The sequence below is a fragment of the Babylonia areolata genome, chromosome 27 (genome assembly GCF_041734735.1).
Source record: "Babylonia areolata isolate BAREFJ2019XMU chromosome 27, ASM4173473v1, whole genome shotgun sequence".
Taxonomy (NCBI): Eukaryota; Metazoa; Mollusca; class Gastropoda; order Neogastropoda; family Buccinidae; genus Babylonia; species Babylonia areolata.
The window spans coordinates 37053507-37065692 of NC_134902.1; the positions used below are offsets into that span (position 1 = coordinate 37053507).

The following is a 12186-nucleotide window of genomic DNA, read 5'->3' on the forward strand; positions in this document are numbered from 1 at the left end:
AGAGGGGAGAGGGAGAGACGGCAGGGAAAGAGGGAGGGAGAGAGGGGAGGGAGAGAGGGAGGGAGAGAGGGAGGGAGGAAGAGAGGGAGGGCAGGGAAAGAGGGAGTGGGAGGGGAGAGAAGGAGGGAGCGACAGATGACAGGGAGAGGGAGGCTGAGAAGGGGAGGGAGGGGTAGGGAGAGAGGGTTAGAGGGCACGGAGAGAGGAAGGAAGAGGAGGGAGGAGGAGGGGGAGAGAGAGAGAGAGAGAGGGAGGGGAGGGGGGCGAAGTGCAGAGACATGCGAGGGGAGGCGAAAAAAAAAGAGAAGAAGACGAAGAAAAGATCAAGATTGCTCCCACAATTATGCACTCCCCCCCCCCCCCCCCCCCTCAGAACAGACGTGGAATGACAAGAGAGGTAGAGAGTTGTTTTCGTTTATGACAATAATCTGCCTGCCTGCCTGCCTGCCTGCCTGTCTGCCCCCCCCCCCCCCTGGCGGCATACAGGGGGCAGAGGCTAGCAGAAGACTGCCAGCTGTCAAGAAATCTCCACTGCAGAAGGCATTGTTCGCATGACAGGAAGTGCACATGGCTGCATTGACCAAATCATCACGGAAGCTCTCACAGGCACCAAGCTTAAACGTCACGTCATGATTGTTTCAGGAAAGAGTGGCTAATGTATGCCATCCTTCATGGCCCGAATACTTCCTATCCATCCATCTCTCGCGTCAGACCTGTCCAGCGTCATAATGTGTGTGCCGCCACATTTTTTGTTTGGTTTGTTTTATAGTGTGCAGATAAGAGGATTATAAACATGGCCCCAATATAATAAATAACATGTGTGGCGTGTCCGCAGGTTGCACTTTCGTCATAACAAGACATACGTCACAATGTGACGTAAATTATCATGAACGGGCTTCCTTGTTAACGCTGATGAGAAAAGGCGAGAGATTTTACATGCATCGTTTTAAAACTGGTCTCTCTTTTTTTCTTCTTATTTTTCTTTTACTAATGCTGAAGCTAAATACTAGCACTCATTTAGACAAGTTTGTAACATTCCTTCACCAAGAAAGACCACCCTCCTCTTCTGTACCCAAAACGTACACATGCGTGTACACACACAAACACACACACAAATACACACACCTTACCCATCCCCCCGCGTGCGCGCGCGCACACACATACACACCTCCCCACACTCACACACATATCAACACACACACACTACACATACACATCTTAGGGAGAATAGAGCAGACTACTGGCGCCTGACAACACCGTTCCAACAACCGACATGGCAACCTAGAACGCCACAGTCTTTCATCCCAAGCCGCGCAAACTTCAGAGAGCTCCATCATCCCCGATACACATGCACGCGTACACTGTGTTGAGCATGCACAAAATACCCAGAGGACAGCAGCCAGACGCCACGCACCACAGACAAACAGACCACATTGTATAGAAAGGTCATTCAGAACGCTGCTCGGTTATATGCAAAACCTGGCAGACGACAAGACTCCCTGTGGACAATGCAGTGTGTTGAAGTGCATGGAGGGAGGGAGGTGGAGGAAGAGAGGAGAGAGGTAATCGAGAGATGTGACAGAGAATGACAGACAGACACAGACAGAGAGAAACAAGGAGACAGGCTGACACACAGAAAGACAGAAAGTAAGAATAGCTGGCAGACTGACACACACAGAAAGACAGAATCTGAGGAGAGAGAAAAAAAGAAAAACAAGAGAAGCAAGGCCTTCAAGACTCACTTGTGATACACTGAAAAAAAAAATCCAAGCTTTTTATGTATTTTGTATAATTTCAAAATGTAATGTTTAAGATGAGAAAGGTCAGTTGAAAGCGAATCAACTCCCCTAGCATTAATTACAGAGTAATTTCCCTTTTTTTTACAATCTGCACCAAAACGTTTGCAAAATAAATAAAACTTCCATGCTTAGCAAACGAAGCTCCTGTTTGAACAAAAAATGATAATAATGACTGCTCTTGTTGTTGGGTCAGAATATCAGATCAAAGTGCCAAGTTTAGAGAATACAAAAAATATAAATATAACAGTAAATGCAGTTTGCATATAATTAGGCTTCATTTTTTAAATTTTTTGGTGCCCGTCCCAGAGGTGCAATATTGCTTTAAACAAGATGACTGGGAAGAACTGAATTTTTCCTATTTTTATGCCTAATTTGGTGTCAACTGACAAAGTATTTGCAGAGAAAATGTCAATGTTAAAGTTTACCACGGACACACACACACACACACAGACAACCGAACACCGGGTTAAAACACAGACTCACTTTGTTTACACAAGTGAGTCAAAAAAAGGAAAGGCATACGGCATTTATGAATTGATTACTTTCAATGGACCGCAGCCGGGATATCTGCCTAGCAGTAAGATTCAGCCTGCTGGTGAGCACATCATCATCGCTGGCAGAGAGCGAACGCTAACTCGTCCTGATGCAGCGTCAGCTTTCTGTCAGCAGTTTCTGCTGTGACTGTGCCGTCCTGCATGTGAATGTCATGTATGGACACACACGTTTCCGGGAAAAGTAGGCGGTGATATGCGCATCAGCATTCACGTACACGACACATGCCGATCACCGACGGAAATAAGATTTTATTATGTGAGAGAGAGTGGGGGGGGCCGGGGGGGGGGGGGGGGGGGCTGGGGGGGCCGGGGGGGGGGGGTGAAGGGAGGCAGAGGGAAAGACGGAGAGGGAGGGAGAAAGAGAGAAAGGGGGAGAGAAAAGATATATAGAGAGGCGAGTAAAAGAGAGAGAGAGGGGGGGAGAGTGAAAGAGAGAAGGGGGTGGGGGGGTGGGGGGGGGGGACTCGGTCAGACAAACAGACTGACAGACAGAACAGAAACAGAGAGACAGACAGAGAGAGGAGGGGGGGGGGGACATGAACCACGCCCCATTTCCGCCCTCACACACACAGATACACACATCATGCAAACGCACATATTCACATGCACAAGAAAGCACGAGTACATATGCACCTTATTAATGTGCGCACCCGCGCGCGCCTGTGTGTTTGTATGCGCGCGTGTATGTGTGCATGCGCGAAGGAGAAGGAAGAGGAGGAGGCTGCGAAAAAGAAGACGAAGAAGGAGGGGGAGGATACTGATCATTAGAGGGGAAAAAAAGGTGGTCCCCAAACACATGTCATCAGGTCTCTTGCTTAACGGCTTTTCTACAAAGGGATGGTCTATCGTTTGGTGTGACAGGCCTCTTAACGGAAAAGATGGAGCACATGTTTGAAGGGCAAGACTACTTTCGTTGCCCTTAAATGGGCAGGTGCAACGACTGGATTCATTCTTTTCTTACCACCACAAAGACACAGAGAGAGCGAGGGTGGAAGAAAATCGGGACAGAAAGGAAGAGAGAGAGAGAGGGGGGGGGGGGGACTCGACCCACAAACCTAAAATCAAAGAAGAGACAATCCCCACTCCCCCATGGGACTTACAACACACCTGAAGTGGAGGATTTTTGCGACAGCGAGAGCTGTGATTTAAGTTAACGGTAAAGTCGGTGAAATTAATAATGAACTGTAACACCCAGCAAAAGCTTAACATCGTATACACCAGTATACTTAGTGATCAATGCTAATGTTGCTTCTCACGTTTTCTGCACTGTGGTTTAATGAGTGGAAAGGAATTCTCATTTCTTTCCAAAGCCTGCACAAGTGCTGACATAAACGCACTGACGTGCACACCGATATGACTGCATGAATGCACACACAAACAGGTAGTCAGAGAGAGAGAGAGAGAGAGAGAGAGAACATATCCTTTTACTCTCTCTCTCTCTCTCTCTCTCTCTCACACACACACACACACACGCATACGCACGCATACACACACACACTGACACCAAAGCATATTAACAGCGAAAGCCAACAGTAGAAACAACCAGGCCTTTTACTCCACGTATCTTCCTACCCAATACAAACAACGCCGCCCCTTACCTGTGTGTTTGCTTTTTTAAGGCGCTGAAACGCGACCAGGTAAGGGACCAAAGAGCTGAGTGAATCTGAAAAGCTTGCACATAGAAACATGTTTGTTCTGTTTCAGTGCGCGTGAACTCCTCGTCTGCTCCGTCCATTGAGAAGTCTTCGTTTCTGTCTGTTAGGAAGTCTTCCTGATAGGTTTTCTTTTCTGTTGAGAAGTCTTCTTCCTGAGAGGTTTTCTTTTCTGTCTGTTGAGAAGTTTTCTTTCCTATACAACGAGAAGTGTTATTTCCTGTCTACTTAGAGGCATTCTTTCCAGAACTCAAAGAAGTAATCTTCCAGTCCACTGAAAAATTTTCTTTCCTGACCACTGAAGAAGTTTTCTTTTCTGCTTATTATGGAGTATTCTACAACCACAATAAGTCTTCGGAACCACGTTACATGTGGGATGAGTTACGAAGCATGAAACGAAGGCATGAGGGGGCGGAGGGAAAAGGGCTGGAGGAAGGTAAACAAGGTGGTGGAGGTGAGGCCTGTGTGGTAAGAATGAGTTCAAGTGGTTGTGGCAGTAGGTACCCTGGTAAGGATGCTTGCATAACACGCGACACACACACACACACACACAACCAAACACACACACAGACACTGACACATGACATATACGCACACACGCCTACGCGCTCACACACACACACACACACACACACACTCTCACACACACACACCTAAAGACAAGCCGAACAGGCAGATCAGATAGAAAGGCCCAAAAATAGAAACACACACACACACAATCTCTCTCTCTCTCTCTCTCTCTATATATATATATATACACAAACACCCCCCCCCCCCACACACACGCAAACATGCCCCCCCTATCCCCCCCCCCCCCCCACACACACACACAAACAACAGAACACAGACAGACAAATAAACTGACGGACAGAATCACCTCAACCGAAAGTTCCAGAAAACGACTCCTGCAGGGAGGAAATGTAGCGACGGAGCGTCTGGAAGCACACAGGTGAGCTATTTTGGGGGGCAGATCCAGAGAGACAGAGCTGCAGAGAGCGTTCTGATTATCACCTGCATGAACGTCTATCGTTCCCAGGTGCGTGTGTGGGAAAGCTGTGTCTGTGTGTTGGTACTGTGCGTTCTGGTGGATGCCGAATGCACGTTCCATTAGCGTTTTTCAGCTAAGTGTGGGTGGTGGAACAGTATGGGAACAGTGTGGGAATAATGTGGGGAACAGTATGTGGAACAGTGTGGGGGAACAGTGTGGGAAAGTGTAGGGGAACAGTGTGGGGAAGTGTGGGGGAACAGTGTGGGGAAGTGTAGGGGAACAGTGTGGGGAAACACTATGGGGAAGTGTAAGGGAACAGTGTGGGGAAGTGTGGGGGAACAGTGTGGGGAAGTGTAGGGGAACAGTGTGGGGATACAATGTGGGGAAGTGTGGGGGAACAGTGTGGGGGAACAGTGTGGGGGAACAATGTGGGGAAGTGTGGGGGAACGGTGTGGGGAAGTGTGTTGAAAAATTGTAGGGGAACATTGTGGGGAAGTTTGGGGGAACAGTGTGGGGAAGTGTGGGGGAACTGGAACAGTGTGGAGGAACAGGAACAGTGTGGGAAAAGCGTGGGGAAACAGTGTGAGGAAGTGTGGGGGAACAGGAACAGTGTGTGGGAACAATGTGAGGACCGAAAAAAAGCCTGAAATGACGAACTTTGCAAATGGAAAACAAAACACGTAATAGTCAGGCATGCGAATCATTAATGTCCGAGAGAAAGAGCGAGCGAACGAGCGAGACGGAGAGAGAGAGAGAGAGAGAGAGAGAGATTCAAACGATAAGCAAACGACGTAATTCACGTTTAGTTCAGTAACAGAGAGAACTTGCCCTTCAAGTTGAGTTTTAGCAAGCGAATTTTGCTCGTTTCAAAGTGCCCAGTCAGCAGTTCTGCGTGTGTGTGTGTGTGTGTGTGTGTGTGTGTGTGTGTGTGAATGAGAGAGAAAGAGACTGACAGAAAGAGAGGGAGGGAGGGGGAAGACAGAGACATTGTAATAGAAAGAGAGAGAGAGAGCGACAGAGACAAAGACACAGAAGAGACACAGAGAGAGTGAAACAGACAGACAGAGAGGAACAGAGGCATAGAGGAGGCTCAGAGACAGAGAAAGAGAGAAAAACTCCGAGAGAAACGGAAAGAAACAAAGAGGGAACCTCACAGAGCAGAATACTCACGTGCACTCACTGCCCTGTGAATCGCACGCATAAGGAAGCAGATCATACTAAACCACACTGAGAACAGAGGATTCAGTGTCAGGCTACGTTATTTAGGAAAAGGCCAGCCATGGTATTTCTCCTAACAATGGCATCTTTGGCGAAATGGTCGGTTCACGCGTGAAAAAATTCCGCCTCTCCAACACTTTTAATTTCGCTGTATCCTCATCGATGTTTTCCCACACATCCAAAAGAAATGCATAATAAAATTATTATAACAGTAACAGAGTGGGATTTTCTCTTTCACCCCAAAATCATTATACTAACCTCACCATTACAAGGTACTAAACTATTTAAGGCATTGCCACTTTCGGAGAAAGAGTTGAGTTTTCTGTTTCAGACAGAAATCGCTACACTCCTCCCATACTTTTATTTCAAAGCATTTAACAGAATTTATGATACTGGCATTCAGCCAATAACATTAACAGCCAACTGAAAAAAATATGAGGTATTTTGTGTACTTCATACATCGTATACGAAGAGTTTTGATTATGAGAATGTATTAGTTGCAATTCTACACGGGTTCCAAAATGCCATTTTGTGAGATTTGCTAAAATCGCCAATCTTTTAAAATCTAAAACTCAATATCTCAAAAACTATTAGAGACATTGCTTTGAAATTTGGTGTGGTTTCTTACTTTATTGTGCTCCTTCCCGCTTGCAAATATGAAACTTCTGATATGAATTTGAAAATTTGGCCGGACCTTCTTAATTTAAGAAATCGCTGCTTTCCAAAGTTTCCTTCTCTCTGGTGTGGGACTACAACAGTCTCACACTGTGAACAGTCTCTCCGTTTCAAGGTAGAGTATCAACATGAAGCAGAATGCTTTGTATCTTCATGTCCAAACAGATGTCGGCTTTGGTTTCCAAGGCTGGGCACAGCTCCTATATCACTGAGCAAGAGTCCAGTCCATACGTCAAGATTAAAAGACATCATAAAAGAGGAGGAGGATGAAGAAGAAGAAGAAGATGATGATGATCACAAGAAGACCAGCTCAATATGGGACAGAATATATAACAGGTGTTGTCGAGTAGAATTTTAAAATAAGATTTTGACTAAAAACTTCGTGGTTAAATGCAAATGAAATCAAACTTAGACCATGTTAAAAAAAAGAAAGAAAAAAAAGAAACTCTTCAGGAAACAACACACTAAATGAAGAACAGAAAGAATGTATGATCACAAGGTAACCATCCCTCCTCTGCAGCGTTCGCGCCATGTTCGCATGCATGGCTCATGAAGCATGATAACAGGTGTGCCGCTTGTATGCGTAATTCTTTGATGACGTGCCAACAACAGTGACGTCAAATCATTAAGCAGCGTCTTGGATCTACATATAACTGCATCCTAGAAGTCGCAGTGGGCCACCGACGTGTTTCTTTATTTGTGTATTTTAGTACTTTTCAAGCGTTCCTTAGGTGCGACCTCCCTGCTCATCATCCGTCTCAACGAGTGAGCTTGCACGCATTGTAACCATTCAGGCAGCCATGTTCCGCTTTCATGATACTCAGGAAAGTCGCTCGAGTTTCATTAGGGCGTTTTATGGAAGGGTATGATCACACATCCAATGATCAGCCAGTTAAGTGTAATGTCGGTCAGGACACGCGGCTGGCCAAAATGAAGATACGCACACACACACACACACACGCGTGCGCGCGCGTGCACACACACACACAACACACCACATACAGACACACGTATACACAGACACAAAAATACACATGTATACGCACCCATTCACACACACACACACACAGAGCACATACAGACACACAGACACGGACACACATAAGCGCAAACTTACACACGCACATACATATCCCCCCTCCACCACACACACACACACACACAGTGAGTCGAAACCCTAAGCACACGCTAGTCCGCTGAGCGAAAGAGTTTTAGGTTGGTAGAAGTAGTTCGCTTTCATGTTCTCTCCCCAGTGAAGTGGATAGTGGATAGGAATGAGTGTCCGCCCGAGTAACCCCTCGGACACATACATGCATAGGAAAATGAAGCAGTACTAAGTCTGGCCACGGCCACTTTGACATGGTGCAACTCAAGAGAACCTGCAAGTGGATGAGACTAAACCAGATACGTTCATCCCACGATTAGTTCATCAAAGGCTGTCTCACCACAAAACAGCACTTTCAGAAATTTAAATCAAACACCTGCACACCCGACACACACACACACACACACACACACACACACAAACTCACATGTATACACACACACTCACTAATTCTCACTCACACACACACACAACGCGCGCGCGCGCACACACACACACACACACACACACACACACAAAGCACGCGCGCATGTACCTAACATTTAAAAGCGGACGTATGCAAACGCGCGCCCCAAGCTCAGACGGACACACAGAGACACACAAGCATGCACACACACACACACACACACACACACACACACACACACACACACACACAACCACCACCACCACCACCACCACCACTGTTACATCTCCTGCCTTCTCAAAACTCCAAGTGTACACGCGATGTTAACAACAAGGCATCACAACCATGACTCAAAGAGAGCTCAAGACATTCACCACAATGCCAGGAATTCTTCCACACTGACGGCACTCTTCAGGCAGCGAGAGGGAGGCGAGGAGGAGGAGGAGGAGGAGGAGGAGGAGGAGGAGGAAAGAATCTAACAAACTACGTAAAAACTAAATATAACTGTAGACAGGGTTGATTCATCCGAAAGTCAGTTCGGTCAGACGTGCGTCACGTTTGTCACTGTCGATTTTTGACTGCGTGTGCTGAGAGAAAAAAACAACAAAAAAACCCAACAAAACAAAACCGAAATAAAGGAGAAGTAGTACGGGCAAAAGTCACGAATGCACGTGATAATCTGCGAATAGAGGAAAGGCACTCACACGTGATTCCATTTTCAGTTTCACTGGCGATTCGGTCACCAGAAAGAGAGACAGAGAGACAAACAGACAGAATGACAGACCGACAAAGTGACAAAGACTAAGAAAGAGAGAGACAGGCAGACAGACAGATTGACAGACAGCAGAGAGAGAGAGAGAGAGGGAGGGAGGGAGGGGGAGACCGAGAGAAAGGGAGAGAGAGAGACTGACAGACAGCAGAGAGTGAGGGAGAGACAGACAGAGAGACAGACAGAGAGACAGACAGGGAGACAGACAAACTGACTGACAGCAAAGAGAGACAGGGGGAGGGAGGGAGAGAGAGAGAGAGACTGACAGACAGCAGAGAGAGAGGAGGGAGAGAGAGAGAGGAGGATAGATAGAGAGGAGAGACAGACAGCAGAGGGAGGGGGAGAAAGAGGGGGGGGGAGGGGGGAGAGGAGAGAGAGAGACAGCAGAGAGAGAGACAGACAGACAGACAGCAGAGAGACAGACAGACAGACAGAAAACATTAATGAAGACAGACTTCTTCAGCCCTCAAACCTAACCCATTCTATTCTGTAGATAGCTTGTGCTCACGAGGTATCAGTTGGTAGCAGACTGTTTAATCGGTCATAATTAATGGCTGATCATATGGATCGGCCACAATTTATGGCCATAAACCAAAGTGACTATCCCACAAAATTGCGGTCACGAACGCGTAACCATATGTCCATCACAGTGTTTGGTTTTGTGTGTGTGTGTGTGTGTGTGTGTGTGTGTGTGTGTGTGTGTGTGTGTGTGTGTGTGTGAGAGAGAGAGAGAGAGAGAGAGAGAGAGAGAGAGAGCGAACATGAGACAGAGAGGCAGAGAGAGAGAGAGAGAGAGTGTGTGTGTAAGCCAAGTGTTCCTCTTCAAAAGTCCCACCCCTCTCTCTCCCTGTGTGTGTGTGTGTGTGAGAGAGAGAGAGAGAGAGTGTGTGTGTGTGTGTGTGTGTTTACATATACACATGTGTGTTTGCGCGTGCGCGCGCGCGCGCGTGTGTGTGTAGTGTGTGTGTGTGAAACAGAGAGACGAAGCCACGAAAAATTAAAGAAACCATACGCACGACGTAGTGATACACGCTGCGTCCACATCACACACACACACACACGGACACACACACACACACACACACAGTGCACAGACACGGCTCTCCGAACAACGCGTTTCTCATCCAGGTCTGCAACATTTATGTGTTCCTGCAGCGACTTCACTGAGATAGACATAATGTATACACATGTCTCTGAGCTACTTCTGGCTCCTTGTTCCTACCGAAACTACATGCATACTTTTATTCCGCCAACAGCTACCACTGCTGCTAACGATGCTGCAGTAGTACCACAGTAAAAACTATACTGGGAAGGAAAATGACCTCACAGACTGAAGGTTAGTGCACTGACACACTTCTGACACAGCGAGCACAAGGGCAGCGGGGAGAGAGAGAGGGAGGAGGGGGGGGGGAGAGAGAGAGAGAGAGAGAGAGAGAGAGAGGGTAAACGGAACACACACAGACACACACAGGGTCACAGACGCACGCCCATCCAGACACAGGATCTACACTACCTACACACACACACACACACACACACACAAACACACAGAGGATTGACACATTCACACACACACACACACACACTGGAATCTGTACGTCCATGCATGTTGTTGCCGCAAAAGGAACATAGGACATTCCTTCTCAATATTGGAAGTGTGTGGGGGTGTGGGGGTGGTGGATGTGTGAGGAGAAATACCGAGAGGGAGGGAGGGAGTAAGAGAGAGTGAGAGAGAGCGGAAAGACAGACAGAGGATAGGAGCGGACTGGCAGACAGGCCAGCAGAGAGAGACACGATGGAGAGACCTTTGCCACCAGCACTGTTTAATGTTTAAACAGTAGAACAACCCCATACCCAGAGGCACTAAAATGTCAGAAAATGTCAATGTCAGTTTGTCCTGTCTGGTCCCGTCTCTGATTCCGCATCTCCTCGTGTCAGTACGCGCGCGCGTGCGTATGTATGTGCCGCTGGTGTGGCGTGCGTGTGCGTTCACGTCCGAATGTGTGTGTGTGTGTGTGTGTGTGTGTGTGTGTGTGTGTGTGTGTGTGTGTCTGCGCGCGCGCGTGGGTTTACGCATGAGTAACCGACCCCCCCCCCCCCCCCCACCGCCCCCAGTTTGAGTGATGCGTCTGACCACTGAAAGTGTCGTACAGAATCACCCGTCCCACCCTCCGCCTTCCTTCGCTGGCATTCCCGAACTTTCTGAACAGAAAGCACTTCGAAAAGGAAACTACCATTTGATTTTGAACGCCGAGGTCAAAAGAAAACCACACACACACACACACACAAACACGCACGCACACACACACACACACACACACACACACACAATAACTGTCTGAAGATCATGCGAGCAAAACATTCAGCAGCCTCCGACAGTAATCCAGTCTGTCAGGCAAGAGTTCTTTCTCTTTCAACCACACAGCTTCCAAACGAAATATTCAAAGTGAACCAACCACTACCTACCTGTCGCTTCTGATTTCTTCCGGAGAACCACCTCGAAAACACAACCTTCAAAACAAGCACGAGACAGAGATGGAGGTTTCACAATGCTTCGGGCGGTTGGAGTAAAAATTCCTGATCGACTGCTTTCAGTGTTTTGCGGAGTGGAGTGAATGTGTAGCTGGATGTCGTCTGCAGCGTGTGTGAGAAAGCCGGTGCGCTTGCGCCGTGTTGTTCTGCACATGCGCGCTGACGGGGCAGTGAGATTCATTGATTTTTTGGAGGAAAAAAAAAACCTTGACGAAGCCGGACTGGAAGTGGAATGGAGAGGACTTGTATTTGGTGTTGGTGTTGGTGTTGTGGACTGCAAGACTTGTTGTTGTTGTTGCTGCTGCTGCTGTTGTTGTTGTGCACTCTATAGAGTGATGTTGACACGTTGTGGACTGGACCGAAGGCTTGTTGCTGCAGCTACTTCTATTAGTGTTGTATGAGTGTTGTTTGGGGCATAATTCGGCAAACTATGATGTCAGGAAGAAGATAAGGATAACCATCAGATATAGGGTTTATTGGAAAGCTAT

The 12186-nt window shown here is 47.4% G+C and overlaps 1 protein-coding gene across 1 annotated transcript in view; it reads right to left on the reverse strand.

Moving 5' to 3' along the window:
* LOC143300939 (uncharacterized) overlaps positions 1-11805 on the reverse strand; it is a 66778-nt gene extending 54973 nt beyond the window's left edge. Inside the window, exon 1 of the mRNA XM_076614886.1 lies at positions 11633-11805. The gene's annotated coding sequence lies outside the window, so the exon portion shown is untranslated. The remainder of the gene's footprint in view (positions 1-11632) is intronic.
* Positions 11806-12186: the final 381 nt, after the last annotated feature.